This window comes from Capra hircus (assembly GCF_001704415.2).
Source record: "Capra hircus breed San Clemente chromosome X unlocalized genomic scaffold, ASM170441v1, whole genome shotgun sequence".
Classification (NCBI taxonomy): Eukaryota; Metazoa; Chordata; class Mammalia; order Artiodactyla; family Bovidae; genus Capra; species Capra hircus.
In genome coordinates, this window is record NW_017189516.1 from 19,062,372 (window position 1) to 19,074,807 (window position 12,436).

At 37.4% G+C, this 12,436-nt stretch overlaps 1 protein-coding gene across 2 annotated transcripts in view; it reads left to right on the top strand.

Moving 5' to 3' along the window:
- The window catches only part of CHST7 (carbohydrate sulfotransferase 7), a 77,688-nt gene that overhangs the window by 13,456 nt on the left and 51,796 nt on the right, over nt 1-12,436 (top strand). The gene's annotated exons all lie outside the window — the stretch shown is intronic.

Below are 12,436 nucleotides of genomic sequence, written 5' to 3' on the forward strand. Positions count from 1 at the left end.
GAAGCTGATGGTGGGGGCAGCCCTAGTGCCCCCCACTCCATTGACTTATAGCCTTGTAGCAGCTAAAGGGCTGCCTGAATGACAGGTCCAAGCTCTGGGTACTTCCTAGCCCCTGCCACCCCCACTTGGTAGATGGCAAACATCTGCAAGTGGGCAGTCAAATAGATAGTATAAAATACTGACTCCTGTTCCTTTATTTGAGTTAGGGATGACTTGACTCACAAAAGCAATTATGTATGCTAATTAAAATTGTGCCTCAGAGCAGCTCAAAGGAAAGGAAAATCCCAAGTCAACGAGGTAAATTCATCTCTTTCCAAGTTTTATTAATGCTGGTTTGGAGTACATTCCTTTTTTTCTGAAGTGAGCTAAAAAAATTTGGGAAATTTTTAGCTGGTGGTGGGTATGATAAAAGTGGAAATAAAAGATAAAATTAAAATAAATAAAATAAAATAAATAAAAGATTAAATTATTTTATTCTCATAATGGCCATTTCATTTCTGCACTGGCTGACTCTGGGGTTTGGCTAATGAATCACATGGAATGAGGTTTTACTCTGAATTCTGGAGTAGAGAAGTGAGTCCTCTTCTCCCACTGGGAGTAGGGAGGGGTAGGGGTGTGGCTCAGCTTTGGACATGGGCTGGTGGCTTCTCCTCTTGTTTCTCCCTTTACTCCCCAGGCAAGAGTTTTGTTTGTTCATGGCTTTTTGTTTTTTTTTTTAAGTCTCTGTTTTCACCTGAAGGGAAAGTTGTATTAAGTAGGACTGAATTATTGACTAATGCAGATAGACTAGTGTCCCCTGCCACTGCCACTTAATTTTTCAGATTAAAAGTTTGGAAATGATTTATAGCATGTATACTGCTTAAAGTACTTTTCTAGGCTATTTAAGGGCGGGCGGGGGGTGCTGTTATATTAGCAAACTCAATGTTTCCTATTCCATTTTGCTTCACAATCACAGGGAGAGAATGCTTGCACTTTGACATTGCTGGTATTTCAAGCATTATTTTAACATTATCCCTAGGCAGCTCCCTTTAAAAAAAAAAAAAGACAACTTAATGGCTGTATTGTCACAAACATTGTCAGTCATTTCCCTTTTCCTTGGCACTGCATCTCACTGATTTGAGGTGAAAACAGGAAGGTGAAGAAAGCTTAACCCAGGTTAACAGATAAGCTTAGATGGTAACATCACCCACAGGCTGTGGTTCCAGAATAGGATATCGGAAGATGACCCCCCCACCCCACCCCGCCCAAGAACCTGTCGCCCTTGAAAAGGAGGCTGAAGGCCTATCCTCGGCCCATTTGTTCTGCAGCAGGTCTGGGAGGAAGGCTGTTACAATAGGCTGGAAAATAATAACCCCGTGATAACAGGATGGGTTGAATACCCGGAAACCTCAGCTCCCTCAGCCCAAGTGCCAAGTCCCGGCACTGACGTCTTTAGCATCTGTGAAGTGGCTTCTGGTGGGGAACACGGGGCAACTAACTGGCACAAGTGTGTAGGCAGGGACAGGCGAAACCAAGAAAAACTGGAAGGAAAAAAGGGCGAAGAGAAATCTACTAGTGCAGTTCAAGGAAGGGAGGGAGGTGCCCATGCAGGTTGGCAGAGCCACTGGCGACACCTAGGGCTACCTAACGTGAAATGGGCCAAGAAGGCCAGAGAGAGGCAAATTCATTTGGCCGAATCTTCTGTTGTCAACCTTGAAAGCCGGCAGGAAATTATTTCTTCCTCCTCCCCATCCCAGCTTCGAAGGTTGAAAAAAAGTATGATTAAAATGCTGAGTGTTTTTCTGAGTTGTTCCACCGAGGGAGCCTCAGCCAAGCCAACTGCAAGCAATTGCAGCCTGGAATGAAAATTTCCCTTTAATGGCAGTGAGGCTGTTAGTAGGTCAACCAGCTGTATTTAGGGCCTGGCTGGTCACTTAAATACTCAAGGGAACTGTAGCAAAGGAGATAAAATACACCCAACTCATGGGAGTATGACTTTCTATCTTGAAGTGAACAGTCTGTTTTTTAAAAGTGCGAGTGAATTTGTGAATTAGTTTTGAGTATTAAGGAATGACAACACTTCGTGCCACATATTAAAAGAACCTTTTGTAGATGCCTCACAAAACAATATGTAGAAGTCTCTGTAATTCTGGAAATTAATTTCACTAAGATAGTTTTTTAAAATTATCTATTCTTTCTTACCATACGTCTTTAAATAGTTTTGACTTCGGAGTGACCAGAAGGGTCTACACCATTTCAGGTGGTTCAGGCAGTAGCAAACATTCTCCCCAGATGCTGAGCAAGTAGAAATCATTTTAATCAAGAAATATAGTACCTTAAAATTTAATTCTACATGATTAAACATCTAGCAGTTGGGAAAAAGGGCAAAGCTATATTCTTGGTAACTGTAACTGGCTGATAACCTGAGAGTTCCATTTTAAACTGTGCACAAGAACGTGAATACTTCATCACTCTAAATAAATCAGTCCCCATAGTATTAAGAAGAGTGGGGTCTGGAGTTAAATTCTTAATCCTATATCTAAAGAATTTAAGAATTTGGGGGAACATCACACTAAGAATTCATGGACATGTTTATGTTTTAAACACATCCAAAAATTAATGAAAAATGGTAGGAAATTAACTGAGAGTTTTTATAGGATCTACTTGGAGGTGAAGTCAGAACTGCAAGGTATTTGAGTCACCCTGCTCTGATGCAGTGACATGCAGAAATTGAGACCAAACCCAGAAGATGGGAATCCATTTCCAATGTGAAGGGGTTGCTGCTGTGCCCCGCCTGGCTTAGCAGGACTTCAGAACTGTTCTTCAAATACCCCAGAAGCAGTAATAGATCTTTGAGGGCACCTATCTCTTCTCTATGGGCTTCCTAGGTAGCGCAGTGGTAAAGAATCTGCCTGCCAATGCAGGAGATGCAGGAAATGTGGGTTCGATCCCTGAGTCAGGAAGATCCCCTGGAGTAGGAAATGGCAACCCACTCTAGTATTCTTTCCTGGAGAATCCCATGGGCATAGGAGCCTGCTGGGCTACGGAGTTGCAGAGTCAGACACAACTGAGCACACACACACACACGTCTCTCCTCCCACCTTGTAATGCTGGGTGATGTTATGAAAAATCTGAACTTATGAAAAGCAGCTTTTCAGGCAGATTTTTTAAAAAATATTTAAAGAAGGTTTTTAATAAAAGGATTTAAAGACTACTTAAAGGGTCTGGAGGTTGGACTGATAGCATCTCCATAAATGTCTGTCGAGACATGGGATCTGATCAGGCAACATTTAGCACTTGGTCGGTTATAGAGAGACAGCCACCCCGAGTTACTGCCAGGTTGTTCTCAGATCTTTAAAATGACCCCAATGGAGAGCTAAACTCCTTGCATAAAGAGTGATTGAGGAAAGCTTTTTATTTTGAAATAAGTATAGATTCTGGAAAGTTGCAAAAATAGTACAGAGATCCAGTGTACCCTTCACCCAGCTTTTCCCAAAGGTAATGTCTTACACATCTTAGATGTCGATCAATATCAACACTAGGAGATTGACATTGGTACAATCTACAGGCCTTAGTCAGTTTTCAACAGTTTTTACATTCACTAATTTTATGTGTATTTATGTGTATAGATTTGTCCAATTTTATCACATATGTGTAAATACTATCACAATCAAGATACAGAATGGTTCCATCAGCAAAAAGAAACTCTCTTATACTACCCATTTATAGTCACATACCTCATCTTACTTTCCCTGGCAAACACTAATCTGTTCCCCATCTCTGCAAATGTATTATTTCAAGATTGTTATAATATATAATATCATATGATTATAATATATAATCATATATATTCACGATATATAATATTCATTATATAAACATATATAATAGTAAATGATTATAATTATGATTATAATATAATATATATTATAATCACATAATATATAACCTTTTGAGATTGTCTGTTTTCTTTTTTTAATTTAAATTTATTTATTTTAATTGGAGGCTAATTACTTTACAATATTGTATTGCTTTTGCCATACATCAACATGAATCTGCCACGAGTATACACATGTTCCCCATCCTGAACCCCCCTCCCACCTCCCACCCCATATCATCTCTCTGGATCATCCCATTTCACCAGCCCCAAGCATCCTGTATCCTGTATCGAACCTGGACTGGCGATTCGTTTCTTATATGATATTATACATGTTTCAATGCCATTCTCCCAAATCATCCCACCCTCTCCCTCTCCCACAGAGTCCAAAAGACTGTTCTATACATCTGTGTCTCTTTTGCTGTCTCGCATACAGGGTTATCGTTACCATCTTTCTAAATTCCATATATATGCGTTAGTATACTGTATTGGTGTTTTTCTTTCTGATTTACTTCACTGTGTATAATAGGCTCCAGTTTCATCCATCTCATTAGAACTGATTCAAATGTATTCTTTTTAACTTCTGAGTAATACTCCACTGTGTATATGTACCACAGCTTTCTTATCCATTCGTCTGCTGATGGACATCTAGGTTGCTTCCATGTCCTGGCTATTATAAACAGTGCTGTGTTGAACATTGGGGTACACGTGTCTCTTTCAATTCTGGTTTCCTCGCTGTGTATGCCCAGCAGTGGGATTGCTGGGTCATAAGGCAGTTCTATTTCCAGTTTTTTAAGGAATCTCCACACTATTCTCCATAGTGGCTGTACTAGTTTGCATTCCCACCAACAGTGTAAGAGGGTTCCCTTTTCTCCACACCCTCTCCAGCATTTATTGCTTGTTGACTTTTGGATTGCAGCCATTCTGACTGGCATGAGGTGGTACCTCTTTGTGGTTTTGATTTGCATGTCTCTGAGAATGAGTGATGTTGAACATCTTTTCATGTGTTTGTTAGCCATCTGTATATCTTCTTTGGAGAAATGTCTGTTTAGTTCTTTGGGCCATTTTTTGATTGGGTCATTTATTTTTCTAGTATTGAATACAGCCAAATTTTTTACTGCTGAACCACTGATCAATAGTTCATTCCTTTTCATTGGTGAGTAGTGTTCCATAATATGGATGTACCACATTTGTTTAACCATTAACCCATTTGAAGGACATTTGGATTGTTTCCAGTTTGGGACTATTACAGATAAAGCTGCTATGAATATTTGTGTATAGGTTTTTATGTGGATGTAAAATTTCACTTCTCTGTGATGAATGCCCAAAAGTGCAATTGCTGGATTGTGTGGTATATGTATGTTTAGTTTTATAAGAAACTACCAAAAAGAATATGAAACTACCAAACTCTTTTTCAGGGTGGTTGATGTGAAGAGTTGACTCATTGGAAAAGACTTCTGATGCTGGGAGGGATTGGGGGCAGGAGGAGAAGGGGACAACAGAGGATGAGATGGCTGGATGGCATCACTGACTCGATGGACGTGAGTCTGAGTGAACTCTGGGAGTTGGTGATGGACAGGGAGGCCTGGCGTGGTGCGATTCATGGGGTCGCAAAGAGTCGGACACGACTGAGCGACTGAATTGAACTGAACTGTACCATTTTACATTCCCATCAAATCTTTGAGAGGGGAAATTTGTTGCAGCCTTGTCAGCATTTGGTATTGTCTTGTCACTATGTTGCATTTTAACTGTTCTAATAGGTATGAAGTGATATGTCGGGGTGGTTTTCATTTCCGTTTTCCTAGTGGCTAGTGATGTTGAACATCTTTTCATGTGCTTATTTGCCATCCATGTCTGCTCTTTGGAAAAATGTTGATTCAGATGTTTTGCCCACGTACTAACTGGATTGTTTTTTACCCTTGAATTTTGAGAGTCATTTGTATATTCTAGATAAAAGGCCTTTGTCAGATATGTGGTTCCAAATATTTTCTCTCAGACTGTTCAGTTCAGCTCAGTTCAGTCGCCCAGTCGTGTCCGACTCTTTGCGACCCCATGAATCGCAGCACGCCAGGCCTCCCTGTCCATCACCATCTCCCAGAGTTCACTCAGACTCACACTGTATCTTTTTTTAAAAAATCTTCTTAACCAGAGAAAGAGCAGAAGTTAAACATTTTTGATGAGATCCAATTTATCATTTTTTCTTTTGTGGATTGTGCATTTGACATAATGTCTAAGAACTCTTTGCCTAGCCCTGGGGCCCTGAGGATTTCCTCCTGTTTTCTTGTGTGAGTTTTATTTATTTTTTATTTTGCCATTCCTTATAAATTTTAGGATAAGCTTATTTATATCAACATTTAATTCTGATTTATTTTGAGTTAATTTTTGTATAAAGTATGATGTTCAGGTCAAGGTTTTTTTTTGTTATTTTGTTTTGCCTATGGATATCTAACTGCTTTTGCACCATTTGTTGAAAAGACTGTCTTTCCTCCAATGAATTGCTTTTGCACTTTTGTCAAAATTTAGTTAGCCATACACATATATATGTTTGTGTCTGGGCTTTTTTTTCCCTCACTAAACTATCTGGCCCTCACCAGCATTACATGTGATTAATATAGTTAAATGTAGCTTAGTATTGAACAGAGTGATTATTCCCAGTTTGCTAGCTTGCTAAGTCACTTCAGTTGTGTCTGACTCTGCAACACTATGGACTGGAGCCTTCCAGGCTCCTCTGTCCATGGGATTCTCCAGGCAAGGATACTGGAGTGGGTTGCCGTGACCTCCTCCAGGGGATCTTCCTGACACAGGGATTGAACCCATGTCTCTTACATCTACCTGCATCGACAGGTGGGTTCTTTACTGTTAGCACCACCTGGGAAGCCCTATTCCTACTTTATTCTTTTCCAAAAAGGTTTTAGCTATTCTGATTTCTTTGTCTTTCCATGTAAATTTTTGAATAAGCTTGTCTATATGTGTAAAAGTCATTGATAGAATTTTATAGGAATATTATTACACCTATAAATCAATTTCAGGAAAAATGACATCTTTACTTGAATCTTCCAATCCACAAACATAGTTATCTCTCTCTGTTGATTTATATCTTGTTTGATTTCTTTTCTTGGTGTTTTGTAGTTTTTAGCATACAAGTCCTTTAGTTCTTTGGTTAGATTTATACCTAAGTATTTAATTTGAGTGATTATAAATGAGTATTAAAATTTGCTCTAAAAATGTTCATTTCTAGTATACATAAATATAATTGATTTTTTATTTTTTTATTTTTTTAATATAATTGATTTTTTAATATTGAGTTTGTAAGCTGCAAATTTGCTGAATTCATTTATTAGTTCAAGGAGTTTGTTTTGTTCATTCCTTGGAATTTTCTATGTACATAATCATATAATCACAAATAGGGGCAGTTTTATTCCTTTCCAAACATATGGTTTTTCTTTTTCTTGCCTTATTTAATTGGCTAGAACCTCTAGCATTATGTTGAATACACATGTTAAGTGCAGATCCCTTTGTGTTCTTCCCAATCTTAAGGGGAAAATATTCAATTTTTCCCTTAAGATTTGAGGTTAGATGTAGGTTTGTGTAGATTTAAAAAAAAATTAAGTTGAGGAAGTTCTATATCTGTAGTTTGCTGAGAATTTTTATCATGAAAGGGTGTTAAATTTAGTCAATGTGTTAAATTTGTAAGTTTCTTGAGGTGGGTGCTCTATTGGTTTGAGACCTTTCCTTTTATCTAATAGAAGCATCTAATACTGTAAATTTCCCTCTCAGTACTGCTTTGGCCATGTGTCACAAATTTTGGTGTGTTGCACTTTCATTTAATATATTTTTCTTAACTTCCCATGGACTATTTAGAAATATATTCTTTAATTTCCAAACGTCTGGAGAATTTCCCCCTATATTTCTGCTATAGATTTCTAGTTTGATTGCATCAGGATAGAGAACGTACTCTGTATTGTTATTTCAGTTCCTTTCAATTGTTCAGGTTTGTTTTATGAACCAGGATATGGTTTGTATACAGAATGTTTCATATATATTTAAAAAGAATTTCATATATGCTTGAGAAGAACAGTGTTTCTACTGTTATTAGGTGGAATGGTGTATAAATGTCAATTCAAACGTTTGATTGATAGTATTGCTTTGTTCTTCTCTATCATTGTTGATTTTCTGTGCAGTAATTCTATCAATTGCTCAGAAAGAGGTATTGAAGTTTCTAACTGTAAATTTGGACATGTCTATTTCTCCTTTCTATTTCAGTTTTTGCTTCAAGGAATTTAAAGTTCTGTTGTTTGCTATACACATACACATTTGGGGTTGCTATCATCTTCTTGGTGGGTTGAACATTTTACTAGACTCTATTTTATCTAATATTAATAAAGCTACTCATTTCTTTTAATTAATATTTGTATGGTTATATTTTTCATCCTTTTACTTTCAATCTACTATATCATATTTGAAATGAATTATATATACATATATATTTTTTATATGAGCATATAGATGGATCATGTTTTTAAAACCATTCTGTTGGTCTTTTTGTATACCATATTTGTGGGGTTTGACCATTTATAGTTAATGTAATTATTGATAGTATAGGGCTTATATTTTCCAGATTCTTTTTCTTTATAGGTTATTATAAAATATTTAATTCCCTGTGCTATATAGTGCATCCTTGTTGGTTATTTTATATATAGTACTGTGTATAAATCAACTTCCTGATTTATCCCTCCCCCACCCCTTCTCTTTTCCCTTTGGTAACCATAAGTTTGTTTTCTATGTCTGTGGGTCTATTTATTTTTTTTTAGATTCCACATATAAGTGATATCACATGATATTTGTCTTTCTTAGGCTTATTTCACTTAGTGTAAAAATCTCTAGGTTCATCCATGTTGCGAATGGCATTGTTTCATCCTTTTTTATGGCTGAGTAATATTCCTGTGTGTGTGTGTGTGTGTGTGTGTGTGTGTGTGTGTGTGTGTGTGTGTGTGTGTGTGTGTGTGTGTGTGTGTACACACCACATCTTCTTTAGCCATTCATCTGTCAATGGACTTTTAGGTTGCTTCCATGTCTTGGCTATTGTAAATAATGCTGTATTGAACATTGGATCTTTTTAAATTATAGTTTTCTCTGGATATATGTCCAGGAGTGGAATTATAGGATTATATGATATCTCTATTTTTAGTTTCTTAAGGAACCTCCATACTATTATTCATAGTGGCTGTACCAATTACATTCCCACCAACAAGATAAGAGAGTTCCCTTTGTTTCCATATCCTCTTCAGATTTTATTACTTGTACTTTTTGATGATGGCCATTTTGACCATAGTGAGATGATACCTCATTGTTGTTTTGATTTGCATTTCGCTAATAATTAGTGATGTTGAGCATTTTTTCATGTGCCTCTTGGCCATCTTCTTTGGAGAAATGTCTATTTAGATCTGCTAATTTTTTTGATTGGGTTGTTTGATTTTTTGATATTGAGCTATATGAGCTGTCTGTATATTTTGGAAATTAATCCCTTGTCAGTCACATCATTTACAAATATTTTCTCCCATTCTGTTGGATGTCTTTTTGTTTTATTTATGGTTTGCTTTGCTGTGCAAAAGTGGCTTCTTTAGATTACACTTATGTAACTAATCATAACCTGCTGTTCTCAACATTTTACTACCTCAAGTGAAGTGTAGAAATTTTATGTCCATTTATGTTCCATTATCCTGTGCCCTTTATAATTCTCTTGTAATATTTTCTCTGTATATTGAGAACCACATTATACAGTGTTATAATTTTTGCCTCAACTATCAAACATCATTTTTTAAACTCAAAAGAATAGTCTATTAAATTTACTTGTATTTTATCCTCTTCTTTCTTCATTCTGATGTTTCAGGTTCCTTCTTTTATCATTTCCTTTCTGCTGGAAAAACTTCCTTTAGCAGTTCTGTTGGCAACAAAATCTAGTTTCCTTCATCTGAGAGTGTCTTTATTTTACCTTCATTTCTGAAGGATATCATGAAATATAGAAGTCCGAGTTGACAATTATGTTCTTTCAGCTCTTTAACAATGTGCCACTGACATTCATATCATCATTTCCATAAATAATGCATCATTTCTCTCTAGTTGTTTTCAAGATGTTTTTGTCTTTACTTTCCTGAAATTTTATTATGTGTATTTTGGTGTAGATTTCTTTGGGGTTTTGTTGGGGGTTCACCCAGTCTCTTGAATCTGTAGTTTTATGTCTTTTGCCAAATATGGGAATTTTTAAGCCATATTTATCAAGTGCTTTTTCAGCCTCAATCTCTTTTTCCCTCTCTTTTTAGAAACATCAAAAAATGAACAGTAGATATCTTATTGTAATACCACAGGTTTCTGATGCTCTGTTCATCTCTTCTCACTCTATTGACTCTCTTTTGTTCAGATTGGATAGTTTCTACAGTTATGTTTTCAGATTCACTAATTCTTTTCTGTCATCTCTATTCTACAACTGGGACCATCCAGTGAGCTTTTAAATTATTTATTTATTTATCTTTGGCTATGTCGGGTCTTTGTTGCTGTTTGAGGGCTTTCTCTAGTTATGCCGAGTGGGAGCTACTCTAGTTTCAGTGTGTAGGCTTCTGATTGCAGTGGCTTCTGTTGCAGAACATAGGCAATAGCATGCACTGGCTTCAGTAGCTGCCGCATGCAGGCTCAGTAATTGCATGTCCTGGGCTCCAGAGCATGGGCTCAGTAGTTGTGGCTCCTGAACTGTTGCCTCATGGCATGTGGGATCTTCCTAGACGAGGGATTGAACCTGTGTCCCTTACATTATCAGGCAGATTCTTAACCATGGGGCCACCAGCGAAACCCTAAAATTTCGGTTATTGTATTTTACAGTTCTAAATTTTCCATTTTGTTCTTTTTTCACTTTTGTTTATATTTCTTTGCCAGGAATTTTTGTTTTCAAGTTGTGCTTATTTGGAAGTACTTTTATGATGGTGGCTTAAAATCCTTCTTGGAAAATTTCAGTATCCACGTCATTTCAGTGTTGGCATCTGTCAGGTGTCTTTTCTCACTTAAGTCAAAATCTCCCTGGCTCTTGGTTTGACAGGTGGTTTTTATTGTATCCTGAACATTAGCTGTATATTTGAATATGTTATGAATCTCTACTGACAGTGCACTGGTAGAAAGGGTGCATCACCTGGTTACTGCCAGGTAGGTGGGGTAGTCCAGAAGCCCTGGCTTCCCACCAGGCCTCTGCTGACAGGAATGTGTGCATGCACACTAAGTCACCTAGTCATGTCCAGCTCTCTGCAACTCCATGACTGTAGCCTGCTAGGCTCCTTTATCATGGAATTCTCCAATCAAGAATACTTGCCATGCCTTCCTCTAGATCTCCCCAACCCGGGGATTGAACCTGGGTCTCCCACATTGCAAGCAGATTCTTTACCATCTGAGCCACTAGGGAAGCCCTCTACTGACAGGAGGTGTTTGTTTTTTTTTTGTTTTTTTTTTTTCCTGAGGTGGTTGGGTTTTGTCTTTCTAGACTGACCCTCTCCCTCTCATTTGGCTAGAGAAAACGGGCTTTTCATGGGGCCTTTATGGTCTATGGGCATTGACATTTCTGGTCTGCTGGATTCTTCAGCACCCTTTTTAGGATATAGAGGAGGCAAAAAGAAAACCCAGGCAACTCACGGCTGTGTTGTTCCACAATTCCCAACATCCCTAATCAGTCTACCTTCTTTTCCCTTTCTTTCAGAGTCTTTTCTTTATTTTATAAATCATGTTTGGGAAGAATTTTAGTTATACTTTGTGGGAAGAATAAGGAGAAATGCATCTATTCTATCTTACCTAGAACCATAGTCAACCCATCTGGAGACTGGTTTTTATTAAACTTAATTATACTGAAATTTGACATGCTGGGGCTTTCTTTATGTAAATAACCTGTACTAACAGAAGGCTAAGGGTCATTTGGCCTCAAGGCATTTATGAAATCAGCTCTTTCCTAGTGCTTAGTATTTTTTATTGTACATTTTTAATCATCTTGAAAGTGCTTCTTACCCAAACACTGCCATCAGTAGTTTTATTAAGTTTCATCACATTAGAAAATGACATCAATGGCATTACTTCATTCTAATGGTTGAGTGATATTGCATTTTATATATGTACCATATCTTCTTAATGCCATTTGCAACAACATGGATAGACCTAAGGATTATCATCAAAATAAGACAGAGAAGGAGAAATATCATATGACACCCCTTGTATGTGGAGTCTAAAAAGAAATGATACAAGTGAACTTATAAAACAAAGAGACTCACAGACTTAGAGAATGAACTTATGGTTGCCAGGAGGAAGGATGGGGAGAAGGGATAGTTAAGGTTTTTGAGGTGGGCATGTACGCACTGCTATATTTAAATGGATAACCAACAAGGACCTACTATATAACACATGGAACTTTGCTGAATGTTATGTGGCAACCCAGATGCATGGGGAGTTTGGGCAAGAATGGATACATGTATATGTATAGCTGAGTCCCTTTGCTGTTCACCTGAAACTATCACAACGTTGTTAATCGGCTGTATCCCAATACAATAAAAATTA